The sequence below is a fragment of the Bradysia coprophila genome, unplaced genomic scaffold (genome assembly GCF_014529535.1).
Source record: "Bradysia coprophila strain Holo2 unplaced genomic scaffold, BU_Bcop_v1 contig_232, whole genome shotgun sequence".
Taxonomy (NCBI): Eukaryota; Metazoa; Arthropoda; class Insecta; order Diptera; family Sciaridae; genus Bradysia; species Bradysia coprophila.
Window position 1 is genome coordinate 5,501,778 of NW_023503493.1, and position 22,362 is coordinate 5,524,139.

The 22,362-nt window shown below is 36.0% G+C and overlaps 1 protein-coding gene and 1 long non-coding RNA gene across 3 annotated transcripts in view; one reads left to right on the forward strand and one right to left on the reverse strand.

Annotated features, from left to right (window-relative positions):
* LOC119076040 (hemicentin-2) overlaps nucleotides 1-22,362 on the reverse strand; it is a 151,397-nt gene that overhangs the window by 117,210 nt on the left and 11,825 nt on the right. The window lies entirely within an intron of this gene.
* On the forward strand, nucleotides 2,574-4,722 carry LOC119076177. The gene is made up of 3 exons (XR_005087545.1): nucleotides 2,574-2,786; nucleotides 4,238-4,430; nucleotides 4,538-4,722. It is a non-coding gene; the product is annotated as an uncharacterized LOC119076177 (long non-coding RNA).

Here is a 22,362-nt window from a genome sequence, read left to right on the forward strand (position 1 = left end):
AACTATCCGTAATCCGTATAGTGTAAAAGAGTTAAGTACCAAATCCCATTGTAGTATGCCTCGGTAAATACATTCACCGTATACACATCGAGATCCTCTTAAGTATTTCACTTTGCCACGATTTATTATGACTAACATTATTTATTCGAACAACGGATTCGAGAATGCTTCTTATAGCGGAGCAGAGGAACACAGAACAGAACAGGGAAAATAAAAAAAAAAAACTTTTAGATTTAAAAGTCAAGAACTATACTTACATCCCAGACACCCAGAAGGAAACTTTTGGTTCCCATTTCGGTTATGCTGTGAGTGTGTATATAGGTAAATTTATGCTGATAACTCTTTAAACTTTCGTTTTCTGGATGTGTTCTTTTTCCCTTCACAGACACTGTGGTCCCAAACCATTTTCCTATCCCAAGCACAATTTTATATAGCTGAGTCGGATAACTTTGTTGCGAGAAAAAGAGTGTGTGTGGATGGAACATTTATATATCTAGAGGGATATTATATGTTCGAGGATTATTCTTTATACGACTTGCAACTTACATTTTAAATAAAAAAAGCACGAGAGAACAAAGAAAAAGAAAAATAAACTAATCTGTTGTTGGAAGCAATGGAAACAGAACTTTTTAATTTATGTGTTAAGCTGAGAGAATTTTCTTTTTACGGTTCATTATCATCGTGGTTAGGAAATAGGAAACAGGGTTTGCGGTACAGACATGAGCCAAATTTGATAATGTTTTTGTACTGCCACACACACACACATAGACAACACAATTCGCTGGCTAATAAGATTTATTTTCCTGCAAGTTATGGATGGGGGGGATGATGGGGGCTGTATCATTACTCATTACTTTATCTTCGTATTATTTTCGTATATGCCATTCATCAAACTGGGTTAACGAAAGGAATGAAGAAAAAAAAGAACTTTTTAAATTAAAAATGAATCGGAAAGGAAAGCTGCATTCATGCCATTTGCACATTTGAGATTTTGTTTACAGATCTGAAATCAAAGAAAATTATTCAACGCTTTTTCTATCATGAACTACGCTCTTTTTTCCCTCTGTAACTAACTCTAACTCACAAAGGTTCTTTTAACCCTGGAATCAGTTTTTGTTGTTGTTTTTTTTTTTCATTAAGCTCACTACAGGCTTATTGTTTTTGTTTTTCCAACATGAATATTCTTCACTCAGATTCCATCATCCTTTTTTCGTTCTGGGGTATAATATTTTCATGTTTAGCCTACTTTACATATTGGTAAACAAAAACAAAAGCTTTCATTTTCATAAAACTTTTCAGTTTCACACTGTTTGTTTACCGTTTAATTATATTCATTTCCTGCACCAAGAACATTAATTCACAAAATGGAGAGAATGGAAATGTGTGCTTGGTTTTATTCCGAAGCAAGGCTTTAAATGTATACGGAATATATATGCAAATCAATCAGTGTGTTCGGAATTTTCTCCTCTCTCTTTTTCCATTTTCATTTTCTGTTAACTTGTTCCGTATGCTTTAAGCTTTCTGTATACGTAACAATTAAGTTTTCACTTCCACGCATAAATAAATGTAATTAAACGTTGAACATGTACGTACAACGACCAATCTGTATATGTGCCGAGCTGTGATAAATGTAAAGTAGTTCGAACAGGCTTGTTCACGCCATAAGAGGGCGATCCACAAATTCAAAACGAAATAAAGTGCGAGATTGGAAACGCAGCGTTGAATCCACGGCAGATGAAAGTAAATCAGGCAGTAGCGCTTGATTTGACTAGGGACCTGAATGACCTAGTAGCCTTTGTGTCTTGCGAATAAAATTTTTCAATTTTTCAATTTATGTCAGTGTTCATTTGAGTTCACTATCATACAGGGATTCATACAGCAATGAACTGGAGAGAATTCATTTCCGGATGAATTTGTGTATGGTCAGCAGAAAATGTAATAGATTTCTGGATTTTTAGATTGCTGTAATCCCTGTACAGTGTATTAGGTTCATTGTTTGACGTTTCAAAAATGGACGATACTGCCTGGTTTATTTTACTCTGCCGTGTTGGATCACATTCACTCGAATCATTCTTGTATAAAGTTGTATCGAAATGTGTAATCACTTGAAATTCAAAGCTGTGGGAAAAAGTGTGAAAAACTGTTTTTATATAAACTTGCGGCCGCTCATATTAAAACACTGTTCGCGTTTTTCTGCGAATAGTGTCTCTTGGGTTTCATTTGCAGGTGTGTGCAAATAGCATCTAAGAGACATTATGTGCACGTGACAGCAAAATGTCCACAAGAGCCACTATTTGCAAGCGCCTGCAAATACAATCGGTCTATTAAAAATGTATTTTTTCAACTTTCCCGCAGCTTCCCCTATATTTACCTGCCATGTCTGGAAACAAATTTTTAAAAAGACATTTCGGTAAAACGAAAAATCGAATACCCGTTCGGGCATCATCCGATTGACAATATGACCAGTACGGGCCTGTCACTATTGCCGAAAAAACATCTGTATTATCAACATGTTATCAACATGTACACTGACCCAAGATATCGTTTTTCTCAGTCAGTGATGTGAAACCAAGCATTCATTCCATTTTTAGTTATTAATTAGAATATTCGTGTGAATAAAATTGAAATGAAGTCGGGTCGAGATTCAACCAAATCCAAATCGACAAATAACCAAAAATTGTCACCTTTCGTACGATTCATTCTGTACGGTTTGCTTGGTATTACGTTCGAGGTGTATTTTTATGCAATGCTGGATACTTTGCTTAAAGGGGAACTGGATCTTGTCGGTAAATTGAATGTAAAATAAGACGATTTACCTGCCTTAGAACGATAAAATTTCGTATATATCTCTCTAGGGATTTTTTTTTTATCTCGATATGTCTGTCCTCGACAGATAAAATAGCGTATGCACCTCTGTCCAAGATATTTATTTTGATGATTTGGATTATATACCACTCCTTCGGCTCGTCGCATAACTTCCAAATCGTCAAAATAAACATTTCGGACAGAGGTGCGTAATCTACTATTACAAAGAAAAAGAAATGTTTGTCGGTTAGTAATCGCGAGATGTGTCGGTGTGTATTCGGTCTGAATCTAATTTGTGTTATCTGGTTTTCAAGTATGATTGTGTGAGAAACGGCAACACAACCATCGAAACATAAATGAGATAATGAATGTTTTGTGTTCAAAATCGTCAATGAAGTGACGAGAGTATCTTGGCTTCACGTTATTATGACCAGTGGCAGTTAAACAAGTATTTCGTTGACAGGCCTGTCGTGTGAGATAATTGAAATTTTGGGATTTTTTTCAGCTTGTCTCGCATGACAGTCCCAAGGTTGGTTTCTAAATTTTGGGATGACAGTGATTCCTCTGGCACTACCTAACTTCCATCGGATTTTTTGATGGATTTGGGTTATTTTCGACATGGATGAGGTGTTCCAAGGCTGGTTCCTAAATTTTGGGATGACAGTGATTTCTCTAGAATTTTTAAATTTCCATCGGATTTTTCGACGGATTTGGTTTATTTTCGACATGAGTGAGGTGTTCCAAGGTCGGTTCCTAAATTTTGGAATGACAGATGATTCCTCTGGCACTTCCTAACTTCCATCGGATTTTTTGATGGATTTGAGTTATATTCGACATTAGTGAAGTGTTTCAAGGTTGGTTCCTAAAATTTGGGATGACAGATGATTCCTCTAGCACTTACTAACTTCCATCGGATCTTTCGATGGATTTGGGTTATTTTCGATATAATTGAGGGGTACCAAGATTGGTTTCTAGATTTTGGGATTGAGACTGATTTCTCTAGAATTTTTAAATTTCCATAAGGTTTTTTGATGTTGTCGAAATGACATACTTACAAAAGTGGTGATATCGGTCAAAAACCCTTAAAGGGTAAATGTGACGCAGGTCCTTTATCTTACTTACAAAATAACTGATATCGTTGAGGGTGACGTATTGTGCGTCGTACCCAAAAGTTTTATCAACAAAAAATTGACTCAAAAAATTTGTGAAAGAAAATTTTACAACAAGAAATTTGCGTCGCAAGTGGCAGATGTTAAGGACCGTATTGTTAGGAAAATGGTTGAAAAATGTACTGAAAGAATTTAAACGAAACTAATAACAAAAAATTGTCGCCCTGCGCCCGAGCCGCTCTGTACGGTCTGCTTGGCATCATGTTCGAAGTATACGCCAGAAAATCTTAATTTTTGAAAACGCTGGTTTCTTAATATTGCAGGTCGTACAAATGTCTTGATACTGCCCATTTATGGACTTGGTTTTCTACTGATGGAACGCATTGCACCGTACTTGCAACACAAAAATGTTTCGGTTTACATGCGTGGTCTAATATACACTGTGATGGGTTACACATTCGAATTTACGACCGGATATTTCCTGTTGATGATTGGTCAGGACTATTGGGATTACTCGTAAGTTGTTCAGAGCTCAATGTATTGATTGTCATCGGACAAATTTTCATCTAGAAATTTGAGCAGACCAGGTCCAGTAGTGGTATTCAAAATTGTTTTTATTTCAGTGATTTCGCATACAACTTGAAAGGACTTATAATGCCACACACAGGACTACTGTGGACTTTGCTCGGATTAATTGCGGAATCTTTTATTATCGATTGGGTTAAACGATTGACATTGTCATCAAAATGAAAATTCTAATGTCCCGAATCGAATAACTGAAAATATTACTAATTTGAGGAAGGGTAAACCGCAGTTTTTAAGGTATATAAGACCCCGATGTGACCATTGGTTAGTCCTATCTCCATTGGCATCAATAATCTAAAATGTATGATTGCTCACTGAGCGATGCTTAGCTTACTTCTCAAACTAAATCTCGCTGACTAACAAAGTCGACCAAATTTTTAACTGAAATCACCGAAAGCTCATTTCAAAATTCGCTGATATCGAAGGAATCAGGATGAGGCTTCGCCAAAGGAACAGATGTTTCTCCGAACTAAAGCAATCGTTTATGAGCACGTTAGTAGAAACTAGAAACACTAAACTTCGCCTCTATCCGATCCATTCCTACATATGCCTGCGAAACATGGTCCTTACCTCAAAAGTAGGAATCGAAGCTTTGAGCGTAAAGTATCGAGATCGATTCTATAAACGACCAAGGATGATGTAGGATGAGAACCATTGGTGAACTAAATGAAATCTTTGGGGAAGGTACAATTGTCGGAGCAATCACGTCAACCAGACTGTGATGGACATAACATGGATGATAGCCAAATTCCGAAGAAAGTTTTAGAGATGGATTGACGGTGTGGAAAAAGACTCACGAAATTTAGGTGTCCAACAATTGGAAAAGTTTGGCACTTGCTAAAACGGGGTGGAGACGAGTTGTGAAATTGGCTAAAATCCACTTACGTACGACTCATCAATTGTTTTCCAAACGAAGCAAATTTTACTGCTTCAAAAGAGTCATTTAATTCGAAAATCTAAATAACTTCACTGGCAAGACGATATGATAGATCTGTGCACCGAATTAAATGCAAACACTCTTGAGCGAATGGAATAAACATTCACCATACAACCGATATAAAGCTTATCCCAGAGAAAAAACGAATAAAATATATTCCTAATCACGTAGACGCGACTGATTTGAAAATTTTTATTCAAATTCTTTTCTCTTCGTGTTCTGGCTGAGTTATGTATATGATACCATATAACATTGAAGTACTTGCTGAGCCAGTCGACATCAATTTTATCATGTCTTTACCAATCATGCACGTTTTTTTGTCGCTTCTTTTAATAAATTTAAATAAATTTAGATTCTTGAATTGCTCAATGAAATAATGTAACTGACACAATGCAGACACAAAACGGAAAATCTGTGTGTACGCTTTCAATTGAATAAAAATGTTTACGACCAATGAGACACAACATATCAATAAGTACATTTTACTTGCAGTTTAGATTGGTAATTCATTCATCTGAGGAAATATTGCGCGATATGTGTCGGACTGTGCGAATACGCTAGTTCAGATCAATTATACGAACGTTGATCTGAGTTATTTCTGAAACGGTGCTGCGAAAAGTGAACTATTTCATGCGTCATTTGGGTGGCGTACAAAGGGTCTCGCTTCGCTCGTTTGATAATTTTATATCTAGTGACAAACAACTTTTTACAACTTGTTGCATAACTATTGTGAAATCGAGTGATAACGGCTTTTTTAGGCACAGGGTGCACAATCTTAACCAGAGTTAATTATCTGTCATCGACAGCGGCGATGATCAAGTGACGTAAGCGTCTAGTGTAAATTAAGTTGCCAAAGGCTGATACAATATATGCGTAAAATTAAGGGTACGAAGGGTAAACGCAATAGTGAGTAAGTTCATAGAAGTCGTGTAACTTGAAACTGTCGTGCATCATGTCCGGAGCGATAGCGGAGGACTTGACGCAGTCTAACTTCCAAAAAAAGAACGAAGAAATTTTTTTGAGACGCGGCAACTATATATAGGCGAGAATTTAAGTTTCTTTCCTTTGGCCTGTATCACCACAAATCCTATTCTATCTTATTCGCGCTTCAAATACGAGCAAAACGAGCTATCACTCGACTATGTAACTTTAAAATTGCCGGAGATACATCGTTTTGAAGTTGGTCATTTTGATAGAAAATGCACCAAATTAACGTTTTCCAAACAATCAAAATCTTTCAACTTACTCTGTATGTTTCTATCTATCTATCTGTCTATCTATCGACGGTCGATCTCGGAAACTAGTCAGCCAATCTCCATGAAATTTTGCAGGAACCTCAGGGTGGGCATAAAAATGAAAATGTGATACGCCATTACCCCAGGAAAAACCAGAATTTTGTTTTATTGGCCTCGAAGTGGTTTCTGAGTGTGGTTTTCGAGGGTCGGGAACGCGTTTTCGGCTGTAGCTTAGCTGTATTGAAACCTACAGAGGCGTGCGACCCATCAAATGAAAGGTATTCGTAACACGATTCGAACAAAAAATAATTAAATCAAAAATCGGGGCATATTCGTTTGAGCTAGAGTGATTAGAGTGACCAAATTTTGAGCTACTCGAGCGTAGGATGAAAGGAGTAACATTTTTTGGCTTATGAGAGATGGAGAGTTACTTTCTTCGGCAAAGTCTCATAGTTTTACGAGTAGAACAGAGGGGCATATGTGAAAAATGACGAAAGTTAGAAATAGGTGGGTCAATTAGGGTTTTAGAGGTATTTCTTGAATGGTGACAGATAGAGAGTTACTTTCTTCGGCAAAGTCTCAGAGTTTTACGAGTAGAACAGAGGGGCATATGTGAAAAATGTCGAAAGTTGGAAATGGTAGGGTCAATTGGGGTTTTAGAGATATTTCTTGAATGGTGGCAGATAGAGAATTACTTTCTTCGTCAAATTTTCGAATTCGTCAAATTTTCAATTTTCTTCAAATTTCGAATTTCGTCAAATTTTCGATTTTCGTCAAATTTTCGATTTTCGTCAAATTTTCGATTTTTGTCAAATTTTCGAATTTCGTCAAATTTTCGATTTTCGTCAAATTTTCGATTTTCGTCAAATTTTCGATTTTTGTCAAATTTTCTATTTTCGTCAAATTTTCAAATTTCGTCAGATTTTGGAATTTCGTCAAATTTTCAAATTTCGTCAAATTTTCGATTTTCGTAAAAATTTTTAATTAAAACTGTAAACTGTTATAAAAAGCAGTGTTGACTACACTTCTAAAACGACTGATATCCCAACAAAAATCTCTTCGAGAAAAGCAGATTTTTTTGGTAAAATTTTGGTTGTTTCCAGTCTAAATTTTTTTTTATAAAAATTATTTGGCAGATGATGAGAAAACCTAAGCCAGCTTGTTTGAACTAATTGGGTGTAAAATTTAATTTTTGCGTAACGAAGCTGAAAGCGTCAACTCTATCGATATCATTCATTTTAGAAATTGTATTTCAAAGACTGCATCACACTTTTCTCGAAGAGATTTTTGTTGGGATCTTTAAATCAGTCCATTAAAACTTCTCCTTTCTCACATTTAACTTGGAGTTAAGCGTCGTCGGTACTGTTTTCAGTTCACTAACAAAATTTTCAACAGTACTTAATATCTAGTCATATCTCATATTAAAAGGTCAACTATCTGTAACCGTCTCGTCGAGTAGTTTTTGTTTATTCAAAAAACGAGAGGTAAAGTTAACTTTACTTCACGGCGCCAAGACTTTAAATCAATTTTTTGAGTAAAATGTCTTACTTGGCAATGGTGATGGAAATGGTACTTCTTGTGTGTTTACTGAACTCGGTTCCGCCTCGATCGATAATTTTCGCACAAAAAGTACCATTTCCAGCATTTGCCCCATTGGTAAGTAATTTGCTATTTCCTTTCTCATTGATTCAATTTTTGGAAATATTGCGGAATAATATTCTTTGAAAAATGTTGTTGATCACGCAATTGTCCGGAAGTGAAAATAATAAAAAAAAACTTATTTCTGCTGAACATGATATTAAGTGGAAACCACCCTCTTAAGGTTAATTTAAGTTATGAACTGTAACAGAACAAAGGAAATCTCTCCGGTAATATCTTCGAATCAGATAACTTCCAATTGCTTACAAACTTGTAATGTTATGAGAACTACAAATGTTGCAATCATCGCTAAATAAACGCATAAACACAATTAATTAAAACAGATATGATATCAGCAATTAGATAAATCAAACATTGGTTTACATTAATTCATGACGTTGGTAATATCGACTGTGGAATGCTAGCAAAGATGTGAAGTTGATGTTGATATAGTTACACAAGTGCGGTATCTCAATTAGATATGAGTATTACTATTGCAGATTATTTTATTGATTAAAGATGTAAGTGTGGTATACACTCAGACTCAAAACCAACGTAAAACGGTTAAGGCCAGGTTAAGGTGTTTACCATCGCAAAATGTTTACATTGTGATGAAAAGCGCTTGAACCTGTCCTTAACGGCTTTATTAGCGCTTTTTGGAAGTGTTTTTTGGCCTATGTCACTTCAAGTGGTTGCTCCTAAACCTCACCTTTTGGTAGATAGTCCGGTCCAGAAAATTACTTAAATTTACATTTTTCTCTATTTAAAGTACAGCGAGTAGTGCGAGCAAAAACTGGGACGGGTGCTATTTGTTATGGGTGACCAATAAAAGGAAATATTAGCCAAATAGAAGGAAATATAGCAGGCCAATAGATGCGCCAATGAAATTAGATGGGACAAGATTTGTTCGAGTTGTTTCCCCTCGGCATTCAGGTAATGGAAAACACACAAGTTACAAATAAAAATTGATGTTGTTGATGCTAGTTTGTGTCCGTTCCTACTCAATCAGTTATAACTGACAAAAATAAGTTTTCAAATGACTTACAAATCCAACGTGGTAGAGCCTTCTCGTCATAAGAACCGTGTGTATCGTTCTATCACAGTCATGATAAAATGTTCGTAAGAAGGCCTCGTGACCGTATTTTTGCTTGTATGCCAGGGAGTATTTTTAAGAAACTTTTCCGTTCACCAGGAATTTTCTTTCGGTAGAAATAACTTTGTTGTCTGCTACTGTGACAAAACTTGTGGTTCGAATTCTATTTCTCTTTATCGTGAAAGTATTGCACTCATGCGCCAATGATTTTGGGCTCGATCCACCAGTGCAAACAATTCAGTGTCACTTTTTCACATCAGTGCGTGATTCAGTATTCGCTATTCGTTTGCGTTCACAAGATGTAGAAAGAGTCTGAAGTTAACATTTTGATGAAAAACTGTGTGGACGTCAACTTTAGTGTAAAAATTACACTTTGAACTCGTTTTATGTAACTAAGCTAAATTTGACAAAATCTAGGTACTTCAACAAAAACAGTACTAGTGCGAAAATCATTTATAAAAACAAATTTACTGGGAACGCACAACAGGTCTATCGAAGGACAAGGTGCATGGTGCATCCGGCTCAGATTGTCCTAATCGTAAAATGCCTTAGTGCTGAAAAGTACCCTTGATCATGATTATGAGACACACGCAAAATGCAATTTTTCACAAAAATTACTGAACTCCATAGCCTATTTATACCAATGGTATGCCCTGGGCTGATGGAAAATTTAAATGGCCAGCGATTTTTAACTCAGCTTCGTATGCTTATATCATTTGTAATATTTGATAATTCGTTCTGTTCACTGCAATTTAGCCAGTTTGTAACGCTGTTATAATATTTAAACATTTCATTGTCTGCAAAAGCCATATGACAGAAAGCGTATGTTTGCACTACATCGAATAAACGAAACCACATGTCTAAGAGCCACCTACTTCATTTCCAACCATCAGTAAACATGCAAGAGACAAAGAGACGCCATTCGAGTGGATTCAAAACAATGAATTGGATGGAAATGTTTTTCCAAGAAATTTATTCCGTATAAATTGCTTCTCTTCATTTTCATTTTGGTTAAGAAACGATTTTTTTTTTCTCCCTTATAGCCATTGTGTGTTGGAATGGAATGTATTTGAACGAATATTCATTTTATCACTTCAGACAAATAACCACTTCCAACATCCACTTAATGTAAGTGGTGAGTACATGTGAGTGCTGGAAATTACATGCAATTTTAACTGCGATTCTTTATACACATACATGGAAGATGGGATGTTTGAGTGATATTGTTGGAATATTTGCACTGAAATGATTTAAAATGAATTTCGATGGTGGAAAATTTAAACTCTTCAATGTCTCGATTAAAATGAATTTCACACAAAAAGTTAAGGCCGCTAGCGCAGTTAAACGGAGAGCTCTCCGTTTAGAAAACGGTTCATCCGTTTACTTGACATTTTGAATGTTTGAGTGTTTGTCAATCAAATTTTATTTTCACTTAAAATGTTCTATAAAAATATCATTTGACACTGAAAAAGTATTTATTATCAAATTTAATTGATATTTTAATTGATTGAAACTATTATCACCATTTATTTAACACATTTGAACGAAATAATTGATAAACAAAAAAACAGACATTCCACTATGAACATGTTGTTGCAAGTTTTGGTAACATTAAGTGAACGAAAATGAACTTAAAAGGAAAAAAAGAAACTTCGAAAGTTCGAACTGTCAAGTAAACGGAGAGAAAATTGAATCGAGTTCAATTTTATTTTTCTAAACGAAGGCAAAACGGAGTGAAAACGGACGTAAAACGGAACACTTTTTTATGTGCGCTCGCACCTTAATTGTTGTGCCGTTTCATTCAAGAACAGTGATGAACGAACGATCTTTTTGTACTTTGATTTCGTAGTGTCAATTTTTCAAGTCATTATGCAACTCAGCATCGTAATGTGCCAAATATGCTAAGTTTAGAAGACGCACCTCTGTTGCATAAATCGTTATATGAATCTCGGTGCAAAGTACTTTTTTAGCCCCTACGAAGTACAAAGAGGCTCATAGGATTACGATGCCGTGTGTAATTGATGGAAGTCGAAGCAGACCGTAAGGGCAAAGTGTTTGCCTATGTTCATAGATGACGAAACCACAATACATATTTTGTCTGTCCGTCACGTCAATATCTTGAGAAAATCCAATCCGATTTCAAAAAAACAATTTTCCCTGAAAGATAGTCCAAATAGTGATACTAAGTTCAAAGATGGACGTATTCGGGTCGGCCCTTCGTGAGTTAAGGCCACCTAAGTGTTTTAAGGTCTTTTGGGGATATCTATGGCAAAATAAACGATGGCAATGCAATTGACACGGCAAATCATAGGTATTCTCGATACCAATCCAGGCAAAAAAAGTTTTTCGAATCGGGTGAGTGGACGGTGAGTTAGGGCCTTAGAAGTGAAAGGCTACTCGGCCCTGAGTGTATTTTGCATATAACTCGAGTAAATTTCATCCGTTCTTCCGAATTTTTGTTTCATTTGGAAGGTTATTGACTACCGAATGGAATGTAGTTGAAAAAATGGTTAAATTTGGGTCCTTCGACTAAGGCCGCTACTAGGGCCCTATGTGTATTTTGCATATAACTCGAGTAAATGTCATCCGCTTTTCGCAATTTTTGTTTTATTTGGAATTGGAAGGTAATCGACCACCGAATAGAATGTTGTTGAAAAATTTTAAATTTGGGTCCTCGGACTGAGGCTATTTGAAATTTTTGTTACATTTGAAAGGAAAGTCGTACGGGGCTTCGTAACTGCGCTATGCGCAATTTCTAAGATTTTACTTTAACTACATTAACCGGCACAATAGGCTTACGGTCAAAGTATGGTGACAGACGCACTAGGGTCACATACGCAATAGATATACGGGTTTGTACGGGGCTCATTCGCAGTAAACGCTCCGACTGTTCTGATGGCTCGTTTAAGCTGTAGATGTTTAAATACAACACGATACCGAGTTCTTTGCAGTCGACATCATAAATAATTATTTCGATACTAAAAGAAGGTCTTTTTCACACTAGTGTTGAGGCAAAAATTTGCGTTAGGAAAATAGTTATTTGTTGAAGTACCTAGATTGTTATCAATTTTAGTTACACACAACGAGTTCAAAATGCAATTTCTACGAAAAAGTTGAAGTCCATACAATTTTAACTTCCGACTCCTCTTTTATGTTGCACGTATAGCACGATAATGACATCGAACCATCCATTATACTTATATCAATTAGGCCATGTTTCATTTTGTGTTTGCAATATTGACTTTCAACCCTTTCAACCAATCGCCGTAAAATATTCATGAGATTATCATGCGAACATTTCCATCTGCAATTTCTAAAGTTACGGTACAACTTGAAGCCGCTTGATGCCTTTCAAATCCGATTATCAGACATTACGAATTTATTGTCGCATATACGACACATTCAGTCGTAAGTGGACAACTTTTTAAGTATTTGAATCACGTTAGGGTTTTATAAATGTGTTTAATGTGTCAAATAATGTTTGAAAACTAAAATTTCGAAAAGAAAAATAGTTTTCTGTAGCGGAGGGAGTGTGTGTGTGCATGTAAGTTTTATTGGGAAACGAAACATATGTGCCCCGAATATTATATTTTGAGATATTTGGCTCATAATTCATGAGGCATTAGAATCCTTACACTTTTAGTTATACATGTACTGTACACCTACACCTCGGGTTGGCTTAAGTGAAAATGTATTAGACGTTTTACTTAAAAAGTATTTTTAAAGTATTAGTTCGATAGATTTATTTCATTTATTATTGCTGAATTATTATATCGCTCTCATGTGTGCCCGTGTGCGCTTCGAACCTTGCGTTATTCGTGAAGGTTTTGCAACGTCTAAAGACATTTACCACTTGCCATTTATTACCTATATGCCACAGCGTGTAGGAAGCTTAAATACAATAAGCTCGGGTTGTATCGCATTGATGGGTGAACAAATTGTCTATTTACGTAAGTCACAAACAGACTGGTTGTCTATGTACACCCGATTTACTTACTTAAGTTCTGTTATTGAATTTAAGTTTACGATCTGAGTGGAGATAAAATTAATTGCGTGTTCTGATTGCAAGCTTTTAAGTCCATGCAGAGAATAATACCAGTGAAAATGGGTAAATAGGGAACAATCGGACATTTCTATTTATGGAAAATTCATTACACTCAGACAATGAACTTCGTGTGCAGAATTAGCAACAGTTAGTTATCTACCAGCTCGGGCATCACCACAGGACTACAATATTTCGCATAAGCATCAATGATGGGAATTTGTGAGAGGTCAGCGACATCTGTACAACGTTTTTTTCCCATAATTTTTTCTACAATTCGAATTTGAAAACAATGTGCAGCTTGTTAGTCATTGTACACCAGCTGATCAGTAAGAAGCTGTTGCTAATTCTGCATATGAAATTCATTTACTAAATGGCAATTTCCAAACACAAACCAACTATTTTTAATCAACTCATTGTCTCAGGGGTCTCAGGTTACTAGCGCTGACGGTTCAAAATGGAAACCTCATCAAATGTTTAACGTAATCCTGAACAACATCACTAGTGCAGGTGGAATTAATTTGTCGGAATTTTTCGGAATTTTTAGCATTTCTTTGAACCGACTTCCCAGGCTAGCTGAGACAGATGCCCTCATCGACACATCTAATTATTATACTCATATTCTTCGTAAAACGTACTTTAGTTGCCTAAAATAAGCCTTACGCTCTCAATGAACCGAACGGAATTCAGCATCACTGTTTCGGAATTCAAATTCTCAAAAATAGGACCCGGTTTCTAGTCATGGTGGAAAGTCCTGGATAATTATTTTTTAGTAAAAAACAAACAGATCACGACAGAAACGATGTCATTTTCCAAAAAAAAAAATCGATCTCTAAGGGTCTGTCCATAAAATACGTCTGCTTTTTTATGGATTTGTGAAGGCTGCTGATGAAGATGCTTTTTCATTTCTTCCTATATAAGACAATGTGATTTCGCTTCAATAAGGTAAATTGGTGGCGGGACATATCCACACCGTCAATATCGTCAGGAACGATATTATCGTTTTTTTGGACGATACTATCGTCTAAAAAACGATACTATCGTCTAAAAAACGATACTATCGTCTAAAAAACGATAATATCGTTTTTAGACGATAGTATCGTCCAAAAAAACGATAATATCGTTTTTTGGACGATGGTATCGTCTCAAAATCGATATTATCGTTTTTAGACGATACTATCGTCCTAAAAAAACGATATTATCGCCCAAAAAATTTTCATCCAGGACGATAATATCGTCTAAATTGAAAAATTCTAAAATATTGTCTGGACGATAGTATCGTTTTCTTGTCGATATTATCGTTCAAAAAACGATATTATCGTTTTCTGGACGATATTACCGTTCTATAAAATCTAATGGATATTTTCGTTTTCTGTACGATAATATCGTCCAAAACGATAATATCGTCCTGGGCGATATTATCATTTTCTTAAACGATAATATCGTCCAGGACGATATTATCGTCCCAAAAATTATCGACCAGGACGATAATATCGTCCAAAATAACGATAAATTTGTTCAGAAAAAGAAAATAACGATAATATCGTCCAGCGGATATTTTCATCCAGGACGATATTATCGTCAAAAAAACGATAGTATCGTCCAAAAAAAACGATATTATCGTTTTTTTAAACGATAATATCGTAAAGAAAACGGTAATATCGTCCTGAAAATATTTTAAAATATATAATTTTAGACGATATTATCGTCCTGGATGAAATTTTTTTGGACGATAATATCTAAAAAACGATAACATCGTTCCTGACGATATTGACCGTGTAGTTATGTCGCCTCATCAGGCAAATTAGTTTGAGAATGCAGCTCAACTAAAAGAATTTTCCGAAAACAAACTGTGTACGGATCGCGTTGCTACCACAGATTAAAGAGATCCCTCGACTGTTCCTGCAAAACACGGATAATCGTTTGTATGTCAACATGTCACGACTTGTGATCCAATATTCCGTATATATATCGGTGCCATTCCGTTATTTACATTCATCCCATTTATTCGGAAAAACCGAATTGAAAAGTCAGAATGTTTTTTCATCTAATAAATAACAGTCTAGCAATGTAGGTATTACGTTCTGTGTATATATCAGCAAACTGCAAATAGTTTCGAAAATTAAGTTTATCGAGAGAGAAAGAAAAAAAAGGAGAAACCTTGTTCTGTGTGGATGGAATGCAGTTAAAATTGTATTTATTCCGAAAAGTTCGGTATCAGTTAAGTAACAGACAGCCAAACTATTTAAGTCGCCTCTGGTTAATGCATTAATCAAATATGGATAATTGTGCGTTATAATGTATACACACAAAACGTAAATACCGCTGCGTAAATTGTCGGTTGAATAACCACTGTTCGGTCCGTGTTAGCCCCTCCCTCCACTATACCAATTAACAAAAACACAAATTTCCATCTAAAATATCAAAATAATGAGCGTTAGCTTTCCTACATGTATGACAAATGGATACCTATACGCAGATACGGTCGTATAGGATATACATACATTGCGACTATCAAAAATGAATTCATACACTCTGTGAACCGGAAGTGAATAAATGCATTTTCATAAATGAATTTAAAAACGCCGTCAGGTAAATATACGAAGAGTGTGTAGTATACCTATTCGGCATATGTATCGATAAACATTTTTGTCATCATCTATAGATAACTACCTGTGTGCACCGTGTACACATATATGAGTTCACATTCGAAATATACGTACATTCTATACACAAAATGATAGTTTTGCCCATTTTATGGGTTAATGATTAGCGTCAAAGCAAAAGTAAATATTGGCACAGAGGGTGGGAAAGAGAGTGCACGGCATCATTGCAGAATCCTAACTGTATGTGTGGGAATATGGTTGATGCATTTGATGGTTTCCAATTTCGATTATCCCCCGATATTTTTGACTTTGCGTATGCTTTTGCCATGGTGCATCGATGCATCCCCCTGATGGTTGTTGGAACGATACATCATACAAATTACGTAATTGAATAATATATGAATGGCATACCCACCGTTACAAATAAATAATGGAATTGAGAGAGTTCATATCTACATCTAAAATAGCAACTATAGAAAATACATTTCGTTGGCAACGTCAGCTCATCCACAGTGCGTAAACCCGATATACACTATAAATTTGCTGGTATTTTGGAAATGAAAGAAAAACTCGGCATTTTGTTCACCTCATCGGAATAAATACAGTAAAACGAATACGGTGACTGTGTGTGCGCTCGGTTCATGTTCATCCATGCATATATGTGGAATTGTGTTCTGCCTCTATAACATACATGGTAACGCGCTAGGTTCTATCAAAAATAATTGGTTTGTTTTGCGTTTCGGGTTACATGCGAAACGTTTTTGGATAGCGCACAATAAAGTTCATTATAATGCAAAACAATACGGAAAGTATCGTTACCGGTTTGGTAATTAAACATCAAATAATTGTTACATTTCTCGAGGCGAAGTAAAATTGAATTATTTAAATGACGTACGGAACGGCTTTTGGATGGGGTGATGACGATTGACTAACTGTTGCCAGGTAATTTATAATAATGCACTGTCCCTGGAACCTCTACTCCCCGACGTTATTTATAGATGGTCTCTTGCTAGCTAAATGAATCAATGAATTATAAACTGCCAGGTATGGTCTAATGTCACCGCGGGGACAAATGGATTCAAATGCACTTATTTTCATGAATACCTAGTGTATGCGTTCAAGATAAATCGACAGATTTTGAAGCATCGGTCATAACTGGTATGCATGTACATTCATGTAAATATTTAACTGCAGAAACGGGACGTGTCACATTAGCGAATTATAAGAAAAATGAAATTTCGTTAATTTAGCTTCGCATCAATAGAAGTTAGTTTTTTTAAATGCAAAGTTTATCAAAGGAAATTTCATTTTTCCTATAATTCGCTAATGTGACACGTCCCAGTTCTGCATTTAACTGTTCATATAGCAACGACATATATTGTTTTGCACACGGAAAACATATCAGTTTCACGCCTAAGCCGTTCACTGTTTTCTCTCATTTTCCATTTGAAGTAGCAAACGAAATGAGAGAAATCATAGAAACCAAGAAAAACAGCTTAGATACGAAACTGAGATGTTTTCCGTGTGCAAAACAGTATTTATCAAATGTGCCGATTATTGGCTCCAGTCCAAGAACAAATAAAGTTCTTAATCTTAATATACTCAAACTACACACACGGAATTTTGAAAACCGACACATTTTCTGTTTTGTGGTTTACTGATTTTTTGTGAATTTTGCATGTACTTTTATATGGAGAAATCAAAAACTCAAGTAAAACCCAGAAACAGAAAATTTGTCGGTTTTCAAAATTCCGTGCGTGTATTGTGTGGTAAGAATCTCGTCCTAACATATACCCATCGCTGGTTCGGTTATAAAGGTGTTGACTAAGCCAAACAATTTTTTTAGGTCTTTTTTCCATAGGAAAAAAAGACCTATTGTGGGCACTTCATCTGTCCGTCCGTCCGTCCGTCTGTCTGTGTCACAAATAAAATGTGATTGATAAAAGTTAAAATTGCAATGCTACTATGAACAAACCAACACCAGGCAAATCAATTATTATTTGTTATCTGGTAACCAATCGCTCATAGCAGACATTGCAATTTGAAAGTTTGGTAGTTGTTGGTAGTTGGACCCCCAAAATATTTAGCAGCAAAGATGTTTCTTACTCGAGAGACGCACACCGACTGACGAAATTACTCTGCCTGCTGGTCTATTTATAACTCAAATATTTGGTAGTTGACTACCTCGGTGGTAAATTGCAATGCTACTATGAGCAAACCAACACCAGGCAAATCAATTATTATTTGTTATCTGGTAACCGATCGCTCATAGCAGACATTGCAATTTGGTAGTTGTTGGTAGGTAGACCCCCAAACTATATAGCAGCAAAGATGTTTCTTACTCGAGAGACGCACACCGACTGACGAAATTATTCGGCCTGCTGGTCTATTTATAAATCGAGTATTTCGTAGTTGACTACCAAAGTGGTAGTTGACTGACTACCAAAGTGGTAGTTGACTGACTACCAAAGTGGTAGTTGACTGACTACCAAAGTGGTAGTTGACTGACTACCAAAGTGGTAGTTGACTGACTACCAAAGTGGTAGTTGACTGACTACCAAAGTGGTAGTTGACTGACTACCAAAGTGGTAGTTGACTGACTACCAAAGTGGTAGTTGACTGACTACCAAAGTGGTAGTTGACTGACTACCAAAGTGGTAGTTGACTGACTACCAAAGTGGTAGTTGACTGACTACCAAAGTGGTAGTTGACTGACTGAAAAGGCACATTGGTAAATCAATGGCGAATGGTTTCTGCCACTTCGATTTGATAGACGAAAGAAATGCATTGTTGAAATGTTAACATCATTAAAATTTCCATCTCATCAGGTAATCATGGAAACAGTAACATTTGCTTTGGGTAATTTAATAATAAAAAAGGACGAGAAGAGCGTTATCCTGACCATAAAAATTTAAACTATTGTCCCAACGACTGGAGAAACGTCTGCCACGTTGGTCTTGCAATAATAAAACTTTAATCTATTGGACGCCGCTCCACGGGAAAAGCTCACAATAAGTATTTTTAGTCAAAGAAAGACATTATTACGTTGTATGTACAATTAGTTTAAGGGCATCATTAGGTAGTATCGCTTCTTTGGTAAAAAGACAATAAAGTAATCATTCGAACAGAACAGTGAAGGAACCGATTTTTGTTTAGCAACTTTCATTAGGAATTTAAACTTTATTTTCCGCAGCAAAAAATTATAAATTTTAATCATCAAACTTTTCGACTCTCTAAGAACTATAAAGGACATTGTCTCATTTAATCCTTCAGGGTTGACAATACAAGCGGCATTAATAGGCTTTTAGCATGTAACGTTGTAAAATAACCTCCTTTCAAGTAAATCTCAGTCATCAGTCTGTCTACTACGACTATAATAATGTAAGCACTGCATTAAGTAGTGTAATCTTATCTGGTTGCAACTATAATACACAGTATGTGTATAGCTGCTACAGAGTTAAACATTTATGCGAATCCTTAACTGCATTATTATGCACATTGTGCACATTGAACAATCGTGTATACCTCCACTGTATGTACATTATCTTTTAATGTAATTATCATTTATCTCTTCACTGCTACAAATTATGAATGGAATGTTTTGCCACTGGATAGTATCAAAGATGCATGCATATACACGCCAATACGTATAAATTTTGTGCTTCTGCATTACTTATATCGTTCTACGTTCTATGCATATCCTGACTCCGTTCTACCGCTGTTCTCTCATGTTCGTCACGTAATAAAAATTAATTAGGAACGGAATAGGAATTGGAACATAGGTCGAAATATGTCGTGCAAGGTTGTTAGCAGCCCTCGAATGTTTTTGTTTCAACAAATTATGTAAATATTTCAATGTATTTCCATGCATAATGCTCCAGTGCTGGGTGTGCACACAGTGTTGTCGTCCTCTTTTTTTAGAAAATATTCTTCGGGATAAATGCAACGTAATACATCGCACCCGATAATACATTGTCACATATATATGTATAGATATAAGACGAAACGACGACGACGCCGTTCCAAAAAGCAGAAAGTAATTTGACGAAAAGTTAATTTTCTCATGCTACGACGATTCCGTTTTAATAAGATAGTGACAAAGGAAAGTTTAATTGATATTAACGGAGGAATAAATTTGTGTAAAAAGTCCGGAAAAGCAATTTTGGAATTTTTAATTAATCTAAACGTGTAGCATCGAGTTTGAATGTACATCAAAACAGAAACTTCTAAAAAAAAACGTTTACAGAGCATCCACTTTGACAGACATAAGAGATAGGCATGCAGGGGCTTTGAGTGTAACATCAAAAAGCTTTTTTAAACATACATAATGTATCATGTGTTGTACTGTGTTGTATTATACGTGTCAAACGTCATATGAGTTAATTAGTGACAACTGACCAGTGACGTAGGATCTTCGAGATATTCACCAGGTCTAATTCGACATCTATCGAATGGATGGCGCATTTGCAATGGTGGATAGACCGAGAGCATGTCAGTCTATCATCGGATCACGACTTGAGTGTTGTTCAATATACAATGTCACCATGTGGACAATGGACCTGTTACGGACGGCTATCATCCGTTATCGATAATGACTGCACGAATCAACGACAAGCTCTGATTAAAGCAGTCTTATATAGCAATAAGCATGTTCAAAACAAATGAAGTAAAAGATTTTGTGCCAAACGAGAATTGAAATATGGCGGATTTCCATGTAGATAAGTAGATTGAAATGTCCAAAATTTCCACACCAGTTTGTATGGGTTATTTCAACACTCAAAAAAGTGTTGATATGGTATGAATTATTGTGCCACCGAGAATTGAAATACGACTCTTTTCAGCACTCATTTTAGTGTTGTAAAGTGACTTATTTCAGCACCCGTTTGATGGGATATTTCAACACTCAAAGCAGTGTTGTTATGGAATTTGTATGAGTTGTTACAACATTCGTTTTAGAAAATGCAAAGCAATGTGATCGATCAAATTTGAAGAGTGATTGTTTACCATGAAAATTATGATTTTTCGGGCATTTTTTTTTTTTTTTTTTTTTCAAAAACACCTTTTATTGGTATTAATAGTACAATCTTAACTTCCGTTAATTTATTACTACTGATGAGATGTACTGACTGTTATAGGGTAGAAGTCAGTAAGACGTGTGAGGGTTTATCAGTCCAGTGATTGATTCCCATGATTCTTCATTCTTCAGCTTTTGTGAGTTCCAGTTCCACTTTTTCCAATCGTTTTGAAAGCGTTTCGATGTTATTTTTGAATTCGGCTTGCATGTTGATGAGCATTTTTACAATATCTCCAAGAGACGGCTCGCTCGATTCTGGCAGTTGCGTGTCGTTTTTTGTCAGTTGTTTTGCATTTTTCGTAACTTGCGCATACGAAGTTCCTGTATTGTGATGAGTCGTTGAACTAGTTGAAATGTGGCAGTGTGTTTCACGAAGGCGATCCACTGCTGTTTTTGCTGGTTGATTTTGACTTTTTACCTTTTTCTGGTATATTGGACATCCCTTGTAGTTGGCTGTATGACCTTCTTGTTGGCAAAGGGCACATTTTGGAGTTGCATTTCGCTTTTTGGTACAAACGTTTGTTTCATGCATTTTCGGGCATTTGTCTAATTCAATTCGCGATTGAAAAAATCAACATTAAAGTACATCTGGAAAAAGTTGGAAATTGCATTTGCTCGATAGATTTATTTCATTTATTATTGCTGAATTATTATGTCGCTCTCATGTGTGCCCGTGTGCGCTTCGAACCTTGCGTTATTCGTAAAGGTTTTGCAACGTCTAAAGACATTTACCACTTGCCATTTATTACTTATATGCCACAGCGTGTGGGAAGCTCAGATATAATAAGCTCGGGTTGTATCGCATTGATAGGTGAACAAATTGTCTATTTACGTAAGTCACAAACAGCCCAATAGTCTATATATACACCAGAGTGAAGATAAAATTAATTGCGTGCTGTGATTGCAAGCTTTTAAGTCCATGCAGAGAGTAATACCAGTGAAAATGGGTAAATAAGGAACAATCGGACATTTCTATTTATGGAATATTCATTACACTCAGACAATGAACTTCGTGTGCAGAATTAGCAACAGTTGGTTATCTACCAGCTCGGGCATCACCACAGGACTAGTCACATCGAAGCTGGTGAAGGAATGTAAGGAATACCTGAACCTCCTTGGTCTGAGCAATCGGATCAATTTGGTCTGGGTACCAGGACATTCCGTCGTGGAGGGAAATGAGGAAGCGGATAAGCTGGCCAAAGAAGCCTCGGCGACTCAGGCAAACAGGCCAGAACCGT